Source organism: Macrobrachium nipponense, chromosome 46 (assembly GCF_015104395.2).
Source record: "Macrobrachium nipponense isolate FS-2020 chromosome 46, ASM1510439v2, whole genome shotgun sequence".
Lineage (NCBI taxonomy): Eukaryota > Metazoa > Arthropoda > Malacostraca > Decapoda > Palaemonidae > Macrobrachium > Macrobrachium nipponense.
Genome location: NC_061106.1, coordinates 39,373,544 through 39,386,043, shown reverse-complemented (window position 1 = coordinate 39,386,043; position 12,500 = coordinate 39,373,544). Strand labels below are relative to the sequence as shown.

The 12,500-nt window shown below is 37.8% G+C and overlaps 1 protein-coding gene across 1 annotated transcript in view; it reads left to right on the top strand.

Annotated features, from left to right (window-relative positions):
* Window positions 1–7,464: 7,464 nt before the first annotated feature.
* Window positions 7,465–12,500, top strand: part of LOC135214927 (uncharacterized) — a 96,415-nt gene continuing 91,379 nt past the window's right edge. Inside the window, exon 1 of the mRNA XM_064249415.1 lies at window positions 7,465–8,080. The gene's annotated coding sequence lies outside the window, so the exon portion shown is untranslated. The remainder of the gene's footprint in view (window positions 8,081–12,500) is intronic.

The following is a 12,500-nucleotide window of genomic DNA, read 5'->3' as shown; positions in this document are numbered from 1 at the left end:
TTTTAAGGTCATTAAAGCCTTAAATTCTGTGGGTTAACTTTTTAAGGTCATTAAAACCTTAAATTCTCTGGATTTCAAGGTCATTAAACATTAAATTCTTTGTGTTTTAAGGTCATTAAAACCTTAAATTCTCTGGGTTTTAAGGTCATTAAACCTTAAATTCTTTGTGTTTTAAGGTCATTAAAACCTTAAATTTCCTGTGTTTTGAGGTCATTAAAACCGTAATTCCCTGTGTTTTGAGGTCATTGAAACCTTAAATTCCCTGTGTTTTGAGGTCATTAAAACCTTAAATTCTCTGGATTTTAAGGTCATTAAACCTTAAATTCTCTGTGTTTTGAGGTCATTAATACCTTAAATTCTCACTCGCGTAAGTTTAGAGAAATTTCCAGGGCTTTTATTTACGTAAAGACTTATTTATTCATTACGAAAGAATTAGAATGGGATAGATTTTCTATTTTAACTGTTTCTTAGCTTCACGTCTTCATTGAAATTTTGACACTTCTAATTTCTACATACAGTGCCATCTGTCAGTATGCTACGTAGTATTTTACCTTTTCCTGATTTCATGCCTCGAAATTTGGTCGCACTAGCAAAAAATATAAGAATCCTAGAACACAGACCTGTTCACCGGTGACATATTCTGCTCTCACGTGAAAACAGACGAATATACGGAACATGACGGATCAAAATAAAAAGAAGTATCACGCTGGTGATAAGGAGTGGTTTTCATTCGGACAAAAGGCCCTTTCATGCAGAGACGTTGCGTAAAGCCCCTGAGGTTTTCCTCTCTCAAAAAAAAAAAAAAAAAAAAAAAAAAAAAAAAAAAAAAAAAAAAAAAATCTTTCATTAACCTTAGCTCTTCCTCTTGCAGTTCATATTCCGAAGCAGAACACAGAAGACTGGGTCATGAAGACCTTGGGCATTTCGTGTTGCCGTGATTTGAAGCAAAGACTTGAGAGGGGATATTTATATAAAAGTGAAAAAGGTTTCAAAGACTTGACAGGGGATTTATATATAAAAGCGAAAAAATTTATAATGTGAAGAGGATATATATAAAAGTGATGAGGAAAAGTGATTGATAAGAATAAAGAACGGATAAGAATAAAGAACAGAGAGTATTGATGAAAGTGAAGGTAAAATTATGAAACAGTTTGAAGATGGGAGGGCAGTAATGTCAGAGATAATGGTAGATGATTTGTAAGAGATTTGTTAAGATAGGAGATCTGCCAGAATGACAGTGGGAGGTGAATTATAAAAGTGGAGCTGCAAAGGAATGAATGAAAGAATATAGAGGGGGATATCAATAGGAGAAGTGGGAAGTGGTGACCAGTGTGTGAAGATGGGAGATCTATAAAAAATGAAAAGTTGGTTAAAACTGAAGACTGCAAGCAATTAATGGCAGTGAATATGAGGGGTAATGACGAAGCTAAACAGAGTGAAAATGGTAGGTCAGTAACAATGAAAACGGGAACTGATTAAAGAAAGGGAATATGGGTAGTCAGCAGTAAGTAAAGATGCTAAGTGATATACAGAAGGTGGGAAGAGACCATTGTTTTTAAAGTGTAAGTTGAAAGCTGTTAACCAAGGAAGCGCTAGGCTGCGAAAATGATGAATGAAACGTGACAAGAAGCTGGAGAAGTTCTACGTCTTGCAAATAAACGTAGAGGGTATAATCTGTGTATGTAGAGCGTCAGGTGAATGAATGATTCATTCCCATTTATCAACATCACGTCCTCAAGACAGGCTTCAGATACTAATATAAGTGAAAGAGAGAGAGAGAGAGAGAGAGAGAGAGAGAGAGAGAGAGAGAGAGAATACTGGCTGAAACAGGCAAAACTCTGGGTTTCTCGGCAAAAATAAAGTGATTTAAGTGTTATTGCTCAAAAGGAACTCTCAGAACTGGAAGGTGCAGATAAGTCCGAAGAGACTCATGACCCTTGCCTTGCCCAGGCCTGACAGCGATTAAGGAAATAAAAACTTAGAGTAGGGAATATACAGAATAGCCTCTTGACAGAGGGGAAGCTACAGGATCTAAGGCAAACGGGAATTGGAAGACAATTCCAAAGCATGGAAATAACAACAGTAATAAATAGTTAGCCGAACTATTCCTGTAATAGACATTGCATGTCCTTAATGTTAAGTTAAATTAGAGTTCATATACTATGCATTCTATGGAACTTGATTGCACATGTAGGAAACATGCAACATTATGTAATCCTATGCATGATAATTTATTTATACCATATTTTGTTGTGTTCTCGAATTCCAGTATTTTTAGCCTACATAATTTGAAGATACTCTGATTTGGTTTCTTTATACAAACTGTAGTTTATGTATTTATTTATTTATTTTTGTAGAATGTTCAAAAGTTGCATTAAGGGTTTTAGTTCAATTTTTCCGATTTTCAGGGAAATATTGACAAAAAATCGCCTCCACCCACCTCTCTCTCTCTCTCTCTCTCTCTCTCTCTCTCTCTCTCTCTCTCTCTCTCTCTCAAAAATTTTTATCTTGTGAAGAATACCCGGGCATTTCCACTTCCGGCAGGTATCGGTATCAATTTTCTATCTTTTTGACCATTTCGTTCGTTGTCATCTAACAGCAAGCACGCCCTAAGCATCACACAGCGGCGCGTCTAAATGTCAAGGCCTTCAACGAAATAAATATGAAATAATATCGCGAGCAATGACCTGTAACCAAGGTGCATGGCGTTGGAAATTCACCTCAAGTCAACCCACCCCCCCCCCCCCCCCAACAAAAAATAAATAGATAAATAAAATAAAAAATAGCGTCGCAAGTTGCAAGGTCCTTGAGCACCCAACTCGACAAGATGAGAAAAAGTCTCCACTGCAGCTTACCAAATCCTTCTCGTGTCTGGCCAAAGCCTCCTTGAAGTTAGGCTTATACAATTTTTTTTTTATTTCCATCTGAGCGCCGCAGCACGAGAGAGAGAGAGAGAGAGAGAGAGAGAGAGAGAGAGAGAGAGAGAGAGAGAGAATCCACGACATTTCATTCTGAAAATATTGTTGACATGGAGTATTTCCATGAGAGAGAGAGAGAGAGAGAGAGAGAGAGAGAGAGAGAGAGAGAGAGAGAGAGAGAGCGTGTGTGTGTGTGTGTGAGCACGTGCTATAATGATTAGTAACTATAGAGTCATTCAAGATATTTCCTTCTAAAGCGAAATTTTGCTATTGACATGGTTTGCCCTCCATTGTAAATAATACGTAATAAATCCAAACTAATAATTTAATTCTTCCCTCACGTTACCCCTTAACGCATTAATATTTTATTCTCTTATTATAACAACGGCAGCAATTCTGGCCTTTTACTTCCCCTCTCGTTTACTCGAAAATGCCAATTGCAGCAGATCGTTCCGCTGCTTTACAATCATTTCGCAATTTCCATATTTATTTTTGCACGTACAAACGTCTCGATTGGGCGAGCTGTCATGATCATCTATATGTAATATGTATACATATATTGTGTATATATGTCTGTGTGTGTATACACATTTACACACATATACACATCTATAAGGGTGGAAGTCAGTCCACCGAAATTTAGTCCTTAGCTTTAAATCCCCAGTGTTTTTAATGGGCCTTTTTAGACATTGAGATGGTATTCCTGTTTTAACACTTTTTAACTTATATATATCTGATATTATATATATAATAATATATATATAATAATATATATATAATATAATATATTATATATATATATATAGTATATGTATATATATCTATATATATATATATATATGTATATATATTTTACATTAGTAAACTTGTGTTTAATGCACAAGCAACATAAAATGTTTAATTTGAACACACGTTAAAGATATCCTTTTATTTCACTGCTGCACTTAATCTGCCTTCCTTCCTGTGCTCACTCCTCCTATTGCGGCAGGATTGGAGATCGTAGATGCAGCATCCCGAGGCAAACGAGATATTTAACGCTCGCGTGAATGTTGCTTCCTCTCCCCAAAAGGAAATTAAAGTTCACGCCCTGAGATTCACACATTTCCCCAAAAACTTCTGTTTAGAGATGCTCTGGTTCCTCTTCTCCTGTGGCGTGGTGGCCTTTGGAACGGAAGGCGCGAGATAGCATTAGGAATAGGGAAGAAAAGACGTGAATATGAAATGTGGGCTGAAAAACCAACTGTGCGATGAGTGTTACATGTAAAATGGGTACGTAGGGTTTCAAAGATGCGTCTTCTAATCTGCACGTTGTTGGGAACATATCGTACGATGGTTGAGGTCTCTCTCTCTCTCTCTCTCTAGAGGTGCCTCACACTGAGGGACCTGGGGCAACCCGAACGAGCTGTAAGGTAAGGTCTGTATAAGGACTCTCTCTCTCTCTCTCTCTCTCTCTCTCTTTCTCTCTCTCTCTCTCTCTCATTTACTGACAGTTTGTTTAATAAACTGCAATTATTGTATCAACAGATTCGAGGGGTTATTAGTAACATTTAGCTCTGATCTAAAAAAAAAAAAAAAAAAAAAATAACCATAATTCTTTCGACTCTCATAAGGACGCTCTCCTACTATATGGCTAGAAAAAACAGGGCAAAATAATACTTTTATGTTTGATATTAAAATCAAAACAAAGATGGATGTGAAAAGAGCATTATGCCAATGGTTTCTCAGAACTACTGGGTTGTTAAATGAACTACACAAAACAAAAATAAACAAGTTTCGTGCGTAGGAAAGAAACAAAGCGAGAATCATTAAACAAATCATTTTGGTGGGAAGATCGACAAATCCATTTGGCGGGGAGATCGACAAATCCATTTGGCGGGAAGATCGACAAATCCATTTGGCGGGAAGATCGACAAATCCATTTGGCGGGAAGATCGACAAATCCATTAGGCGGGAAGATCGACGTAAATTCTCAGTAATAACTTGAGAAGGAAAACTGCGCCCTGGCAGTGAGCTTAACCCGTGAACAGGATGTAAGAATGCACGAAGAACAAAAGGGATATCGATTTTCTGTGGAAATTGGCGGACAATTCAGAGACAAACTTTGAAAACTTTAGAAAATGCGAGGAGTTAATTAATTTCTCAAATAGTCTGTCGAAATAACTGCCAACTTTTCACGGTTCACCTTTTCAAGTCAGTAATGATGAAATGACAGGCATGTGGAAATACGTATTAATGGGCGTATCAATACGTATTTATATAAAATTAAACAGAATCTAATAACGGTCATACAAAACATGAAGAAAATAATATGGAAAAGGAAATCAAACACACCGTTATAGAGCCCACACGTTTACCTGGAAGGTATTACAAACACAAAATTAACACGGGAATGAAAATCGCTCTGCGTAACATACTAACATTGGACGTAAATACAAGATAAACATTCCAGTTTTACAACGGGTGCATGATTATTCACCAGCGCGGTAAAATACAGGGTTGGGTACGTTCGAGAGGGGAAAATATATTTTGATAACGAGATCAATATATGAGTGCCATTACAAATCAATTTATGTGCGCATTCACACACGCCAATATGCTTTGCTGAACGAACGGAAACACTCGTGTACACACATTTAAACATTATATATATTAATAATTAATATATAATATATATATACTATTATATATATATCTATATATAATATATATAATATATGGAAATATATATATATATCCACACGGATACTTTCTTAGTCTGTGATGCCCATGCACCTGTATACAGTACATGCACTTGCAAATGTATACGTGTATATGCACAGAAACAACATTTTGACAAACATACCCCTCTATGTCCTTCTGTACACCATCTGTACAATTATGGAATGTACCGTAATCAGTGGCACCCGTGTGTTCCCATATATGCACGAGATGCGCTCTGAATTAAAGTTTTCCAGTACATATCCACTTCCTGGTTTTATGGGGACACTGATTGTGGCTACGTCCCCTAGTGGTTAAATCTAGAATCAACAATCGACACAAACAAAATCACTGTGTGTTTGCTCTACTATGTGCATCGTCGATCACTTTTTAAGATACATCAAAACAGCCTTAATCAAAAAATGTCAAAGTTGTCAAATGGACTGCGCTGATAGAAAATGAGAAATGTCTTAAAGAAGATAGAGTGAGGGAGAGGGAGTGTGAGAGGAGGAGGAGGAGAGAGAGAGGGGGGGAGGGGGCGCATGGTGGGAGCCGTGGAGAGGAGGGGGGTTGCTCGAGGGGCAAGCCTCTTCCTGTTGTCTTCTTGATTCTCCTTCCCGCGAGCAGAACCTGGGGGCGCAGTGAAGCATAAAACAAAAATTCTTCTTCCGAAAGTCTCGGGTAAGAGGATGAGGTCTTCCCTCAAAATAAAAAAAAAAACGTTACGAAACGTCGAAATTGTTGACTTTCGAGGCTTTGTACACAAACATTCAATTTTCTCCTGGTCTATGGTCTGAGGGAAAACCTTTCGGGTCGAGATTCATTTTTTTTTCCGGTTGGGAACATAAATATGCTAATGGGTCGCGTTACATAAACAGCAGCCTCTTGACGAAGGTGTTTGACTTTAACCTCTGTTCTGGTTAAATGTTTACCTGATAGGTTTTTGAATGAGTGATCAGAGGATTAGACCCTCTTTCATCTCACCGCAGCAAGTCAGGGTCATGTACTACCTAAAAAGAAGCACTTACTTTTTTGCCTCATTTGTTTGAGGATTGATAGTTAGGAAATATGTCTGCATAGGACTCACGACATCTCTCGTCCAACAAGTAACCTTGACTAAGCGGCTGGATGGATTCCTGTCTTCGGGTAGATATCAACGAAGTTGTTGAGACTCACAACAGGTAACCAAGACCTCACGGGTGGATGGATGACTGCTTTCTGACAGGTTTAGAGGAGAGGAACTTCTCCAAACCCAGAATTGATACTTAAACATCATACATCATGCATGAGTATATAATGATAATGATAGATTAAACCAGCCTTATGCTGGCACGGGCTCTTGCTCTTCAGCAGCCCGTAAGTAGTACATAAAGCTAAACACACATATGTATAATATTTACACACACACACACTATATAAATGTTATATATATATTATATATATATATATATATATCATATATATATATAATATATATATATATCTATATATATATATAAAACATCAGCACAGGTGAATATATATATATATATATATATATATATATATATATATATATATATATATATACGTATATATAATTTTATTTGGTCCAGAATCGCTTGAAAGTTGGGAAATCACAAATAATAAGACTAACACTCGTGCCTCGCACCATCAAAATCACTGGTCATAAATTCATTCCTCCTAGCTAGTGGCAAACCAAAAGACATGTAACCAAGACCCACTATTGTTCCTCTTCATCAATATTTTTCTCGATCTCTATCATTTATTTTGGTAAGTGTGTGTTGGCGAGATCCACATGAGAGCGGAGGATCCACCGCCACTGGCGTCAGTTCCCTCCTGGCGTGACAGTTAGAGGCGGCAGACCTGCCAGCCAGCCAGAGCCAGCTGCCAGTTGCCGACTAGGCAGCCACCAGAACAGGTCGATCCCACGGTCGTCCTCCGCGATTGCTGGTGAATTGTGGCGAGAAGCGCAACAAGTGCTTATCTCGGAATCATTCCTCCAAGACGAGGCGATTGTTAGTCCTCCGGTTTACCTACGTTGACCCTTTTTGTTAAACCGAAAATGCTTTTTCTTTATTTTGAAACACTTACGTATTTAGTGTTGCGAGTCACGCTGAGTGGTTATTTTTCATCATAGGAGACTGACTCTCATCTCATCGGCAAGGATATACTACTACTACTACTACTACCATTCACAGACGTTGCTCGTGTCTCAGAGATAACCTGTTTTTTTTTTTTTATCTCACAATCTGGAGTCGCAACTGCTACGGTCACTGACGCCACTTTCAATGACCATTCATAATAAATGTACGACCGGTGAAATGAAGGAATCATCATCGACGTAAAAAGCTTCAAGTTGTCACGAAGAATTACAACGATGACGCGAATACCGAAGAAATTGTTTTGACGGACTCTTTTAAAGTCGCTATTATTTCTATGATTATCTACGACAATAGCTAAAGGTAAGATTGACCTCATAGTGTCAGTTTCTGTCTGGAACTCTGTTATTTTTATTTTATATATATATTATTTTAAATTTTCGATATTCAGGCATATACACTTGATCGTTGAAATATCTAATGGTTTGTCTTTTGTATATTATTTAGCTTCATAAATACAAATTGTTATAGGAGAGAGAGAGAGAGAGAGAGAGAGAGAGAGAGAGAGAGAGAGAGAGAGAGAGAGTTTGCGGAAATTGATGAATTAAGCTAATTCATAGCAATGCTAAAAACCCAGGTTACAAACGACTGACAAAATACCTTTATAATTTTGTGACTGCAATGGTCTCCATATGCTATTTTTTTTATTTTATAAGAATATACGTAACCTTAATTATCCCCCTCAAAAAGATATAGATCTTCTAATTCTTTTTTATATATTTTTTTTGCCAAGCTACGCTTCCAGATTGTAATTCCATATTTCCAAAACCTTTCCAGGAACTCCATGACTATTTCCATCCCTAACGGAAAAATCGTTATACGTCCAGACCGGGTCGCATTTAAAAAAGTTAATATGGGCTAAGGAAAGGCAACTTAAGGGCGCGGGGGATGGGGAATGAAGTGGGGGGTTTGGGGTAGGGGGAGGGCAAGAGTTTTTGGGGAGACCTCGAGGAGGCTACGCGTGGTATTGACAAAAGGGAGAGGTGCCCCATACCCCTCCCCTTCCCCCCAAAGGCTTCTATATTTAGAGCTGCAAGAGGAAATTAGCATGTACTTATATACCCTCCCCTGACAGAGAAGGATGCGAGGATGTCATTTCCCCCATTTTTTTCTGGGGGGGGGGGGGGGTGTGGTAGAAATGGGAGGGGGGCGGGGTCGTTCCGTTCCTGGACTTTTGACTTTCAATTCTTCCAGTAGTCCTGGGAACGTGGATTTTGCTTTATTTGCACAAAAGACGAGATATTCTTATTTCTCAAATAGCTTTTAAATTTGATGGTATGTTGCCCATAATCTTATTCTTACTTTAGCACTGATTTACTTTCTCTCTCTCTCTCTCTCTCTCTCTCTCTAATTTTATGCTACTTGGATAATAAATCATTGTTTCTCTCTTCTCTTTTCAATTTAATGTGACAAATTTGGTAACATATAAATTTACCATATGTTCGTATATGCCCTAAAGAACTGTCGAATCCTCACGGAAGTCTTGATGAAAATAAAAGAGAAAAAAAATAAATAAACCGAAAATCAAGATGGAGATACGAAGAGGACATTTCGTGTCCATTTACGTTTCCTCCTGTACACGACTCGTTTGTTAGTTTGTATGGTGTTTTTCCGTTGCATAGAACCAGTGGTTATTCAGCAATGGGACCAACGGCTTTACGTGACTTCCGAACCACGTCGAAAGTGAGCTTCTATCACCAGAAATACACATCTCTCACACCTCAATGGAATGCCCGAGAATCGAATTCGCGGCTACCGATCACGCCACTGAGGCGTTTGAGTACACGACTCATTCTGATCCCTGTGTTTTGTCTGAAGGAAAATTGCGTCTAGTTACTGTACTTTGCATCATAGACTTAAGAGTAACTATTTCACGTTCTCTCCTCGGGGAAATTCATGCTTCACTCGCTTCTCTTCCATCTCATGAGGTGATATTTATGGTATTTTTTATTTTTTTTTTAAATACTGTAAGACTAACCCTTTCTTATATTTCGGATAGTGCTTTGCTCAAGCTGTCAAAAGACCAACATTCGTTCGGGAGACTATTTTTGGGGGCTCCTCCTCCTCCTCCTCCTCCTCCTCCTCCTCCTCCTCCTCCTCCTCCTCCTCCTCCAAGAACTGCAAGTTTCATATGCGACTTTTCTTCAGAGTTCTGTAATATTCTGGGAAGAAAAAGACTTATCTCTTGTGATTTCTCAGCAACCTTTTTTTTTTTTTGTGGACTGGTCGAACACCAAATTGCCATTTTTATTTATTCCTTGGTTGTAATATATATTCCATTTTTTCTTATAATATTTAGAATTATCTCGAGCGATTTCACGCATCTTTATATCTCTATCTCAATGGAAGTTTCATATGACGGCTTCATCTTTCTGGCAGTGATTTTTCCCATTTTCTTTTTCAGCAAAGAAAACTTGATTACACCATTCCATTATTCTACTGTCTCGTTCCATTTGCCCTCTCATCTCCCGTAAGGCTGTTTTCCTTTTCCTTCTCTGTCATGGAAGCTGGGTTTCGGATGTCAAATTTCCTCCCATTCCAGTTTTCCCTCCGGGAGAGGAATGTTTTCAGGTCGTTTTCCAATTTCATTCCTTCGCTAAGATGCGATCTTTTGACGAAACCTTATTTCGCATAAAGAAGGAGAATTATTTTCCTCTTTTCATTTTGTAGGTCAGCAAGTTTATATTCGATATAAGTGGCTACTTATTTTCCTTGTTATGATTATTTCCTTCGCCGACAGGATGTGATTGTTAGGAAATCCCATTTCTTGCAAGATGGACAAATTTCCCTCTTTCTGCAAGTACATTGTTATTTCATTACACAAATCTTGCCCCCTTTCTAATCCTTATCATTCGTTAAATTAGTTTCACACTTTTAATTTTCACGTTCCTTAGAATGATATCATTTCAATTCTCCTGTATCGGGGTATTTTCATTACACTCCAGCAACTCCCTTTCTTTTTTATGCATAAAAATGACCTATATTATTAATTTATCCAATTTATTTCCCCTTTGACGTTTTATTCATCTGCATTTCCGGTTATGCTGCAAACTGGAGGATAAATAATTTCTTGTTCTGAATAAAATATTATGCCACTTTGCATTTTCTCGTTTAAAATTTTGTCATAGTTAAAAGTGGAGTTCTTTACCCGTAGACTATGTTAAAACAAATTCATACGTATACCACGCAGACTTTTATAACAAAGGATTATGATTAATGTAATTATTATCAATAAAACAATTATCATCAATAAAAAAAATAAAGAGAACACAAAACAAAAGATGATTATTAATTTCATTATTATCGATAAAAAAAATATTACCAATAAATAAATTGAAAGAGAACACAAATCAAATAAATTTTATCAAAACATGAGCAGTTAGCAGACAAAAAATATTGCTTGCAAACATAGCAAAGTTTCTGAGCAATGCTTACGAAGTCGTCACCCAAAGTAAAGTAGCTAAATGTACCTCCTGAGATGACTAACTCTTAAGAAATAAAGATAAATTCACAAATGAATCTAAAAGCTATTTACAGTTTCATTAGCTGTCGTGTTTATTGCGAAGCGCAAGTCTGTTACATTACGAAGATAAATAGCCACTTACTATTCAAGCGCAGTGGAGCATTACTCACAAGAATATACAAACAGAAACGATAATATAATCAGGCGGTATAACTTAAGTATTTCTGCTGCTGAGAGAGAGAGAGAGAGAGAGAGAGAGAGAGAGAGAGAGAGAGAGAGAGAGAGAGAGAGAGAGGTGGGGAAGGGGTGGCTCTCGGGGTTAATATTTATGCAGACGTTGGTGAATAATTCTTCGGGTGGAATGTTTTCTAAAACCGAAAAATCCCGAGGTCCATCGCGCCGTGCAGCATTTATGAGAAACGGGGCGAAAAGTGACTCCTGATTTATCCTTCCTTCATATCTTTCGCCAACTTCACGGCCCCATTTTTCTCAAATCTTTCGTTTCCACTTCCTGATAAAAGGTGCCTACCCTTTTGTCTTCCGCGTGTCACGCCTGGGCCAGATATTTTTTATGTATTTGCTCACTATTGTTTACGATTTTTTTTTCGCATAATTCATAACGCTTTCTGCAGCCCTTTGTAGTTTAGAGATAAAAGGAAAATTATCCTCGTCAAATATTTAGGGTTATCGAGTCAAGAAGAGAATATCTACAGGATATAATACTTATCAAAAGAAAATCCAGGCCAAAAGGCAAGCGCTGGGATCTATGCGGTCATTCAGCGTCGACAATAAATGTTGAAACAATTGTTAGGAGAGGGTGGGAAGTAAGATGGAAGAAAGAGAATATGAACGGAGGTACAGTAAAAGGAATGAAAGGGGGTTGCAAAGGACCTTAATTATTGCCTACAGTGCACCGCGTGAGATACACTAATGGCAAGCCCCCGCGAGGGATGAAATTGATTAAAAAAAAAGGAGCCAGGGGAGAAGAGACGCTGCAAAAGACCTTAAGTGTTGCCTACAGTGCACCGCGTGAGGTACACTGATGGCACAGTTCCGCGAGTGACGAAATTGATAAAAAAAAATAGAAATAAATGTTCATTTAACATTATTTCTAAGCAGTAATTTTATGAAGTTACCCAACAGACAGAAAGGTCCAGAAAAATGACTGATGCAAATGAATTCCGTTAGCAAGAATGAGGAATGTGGACCAACCTATTCTTCACGAAATGGTCCTAACACAGAATATTTCCTCTTCTCAGA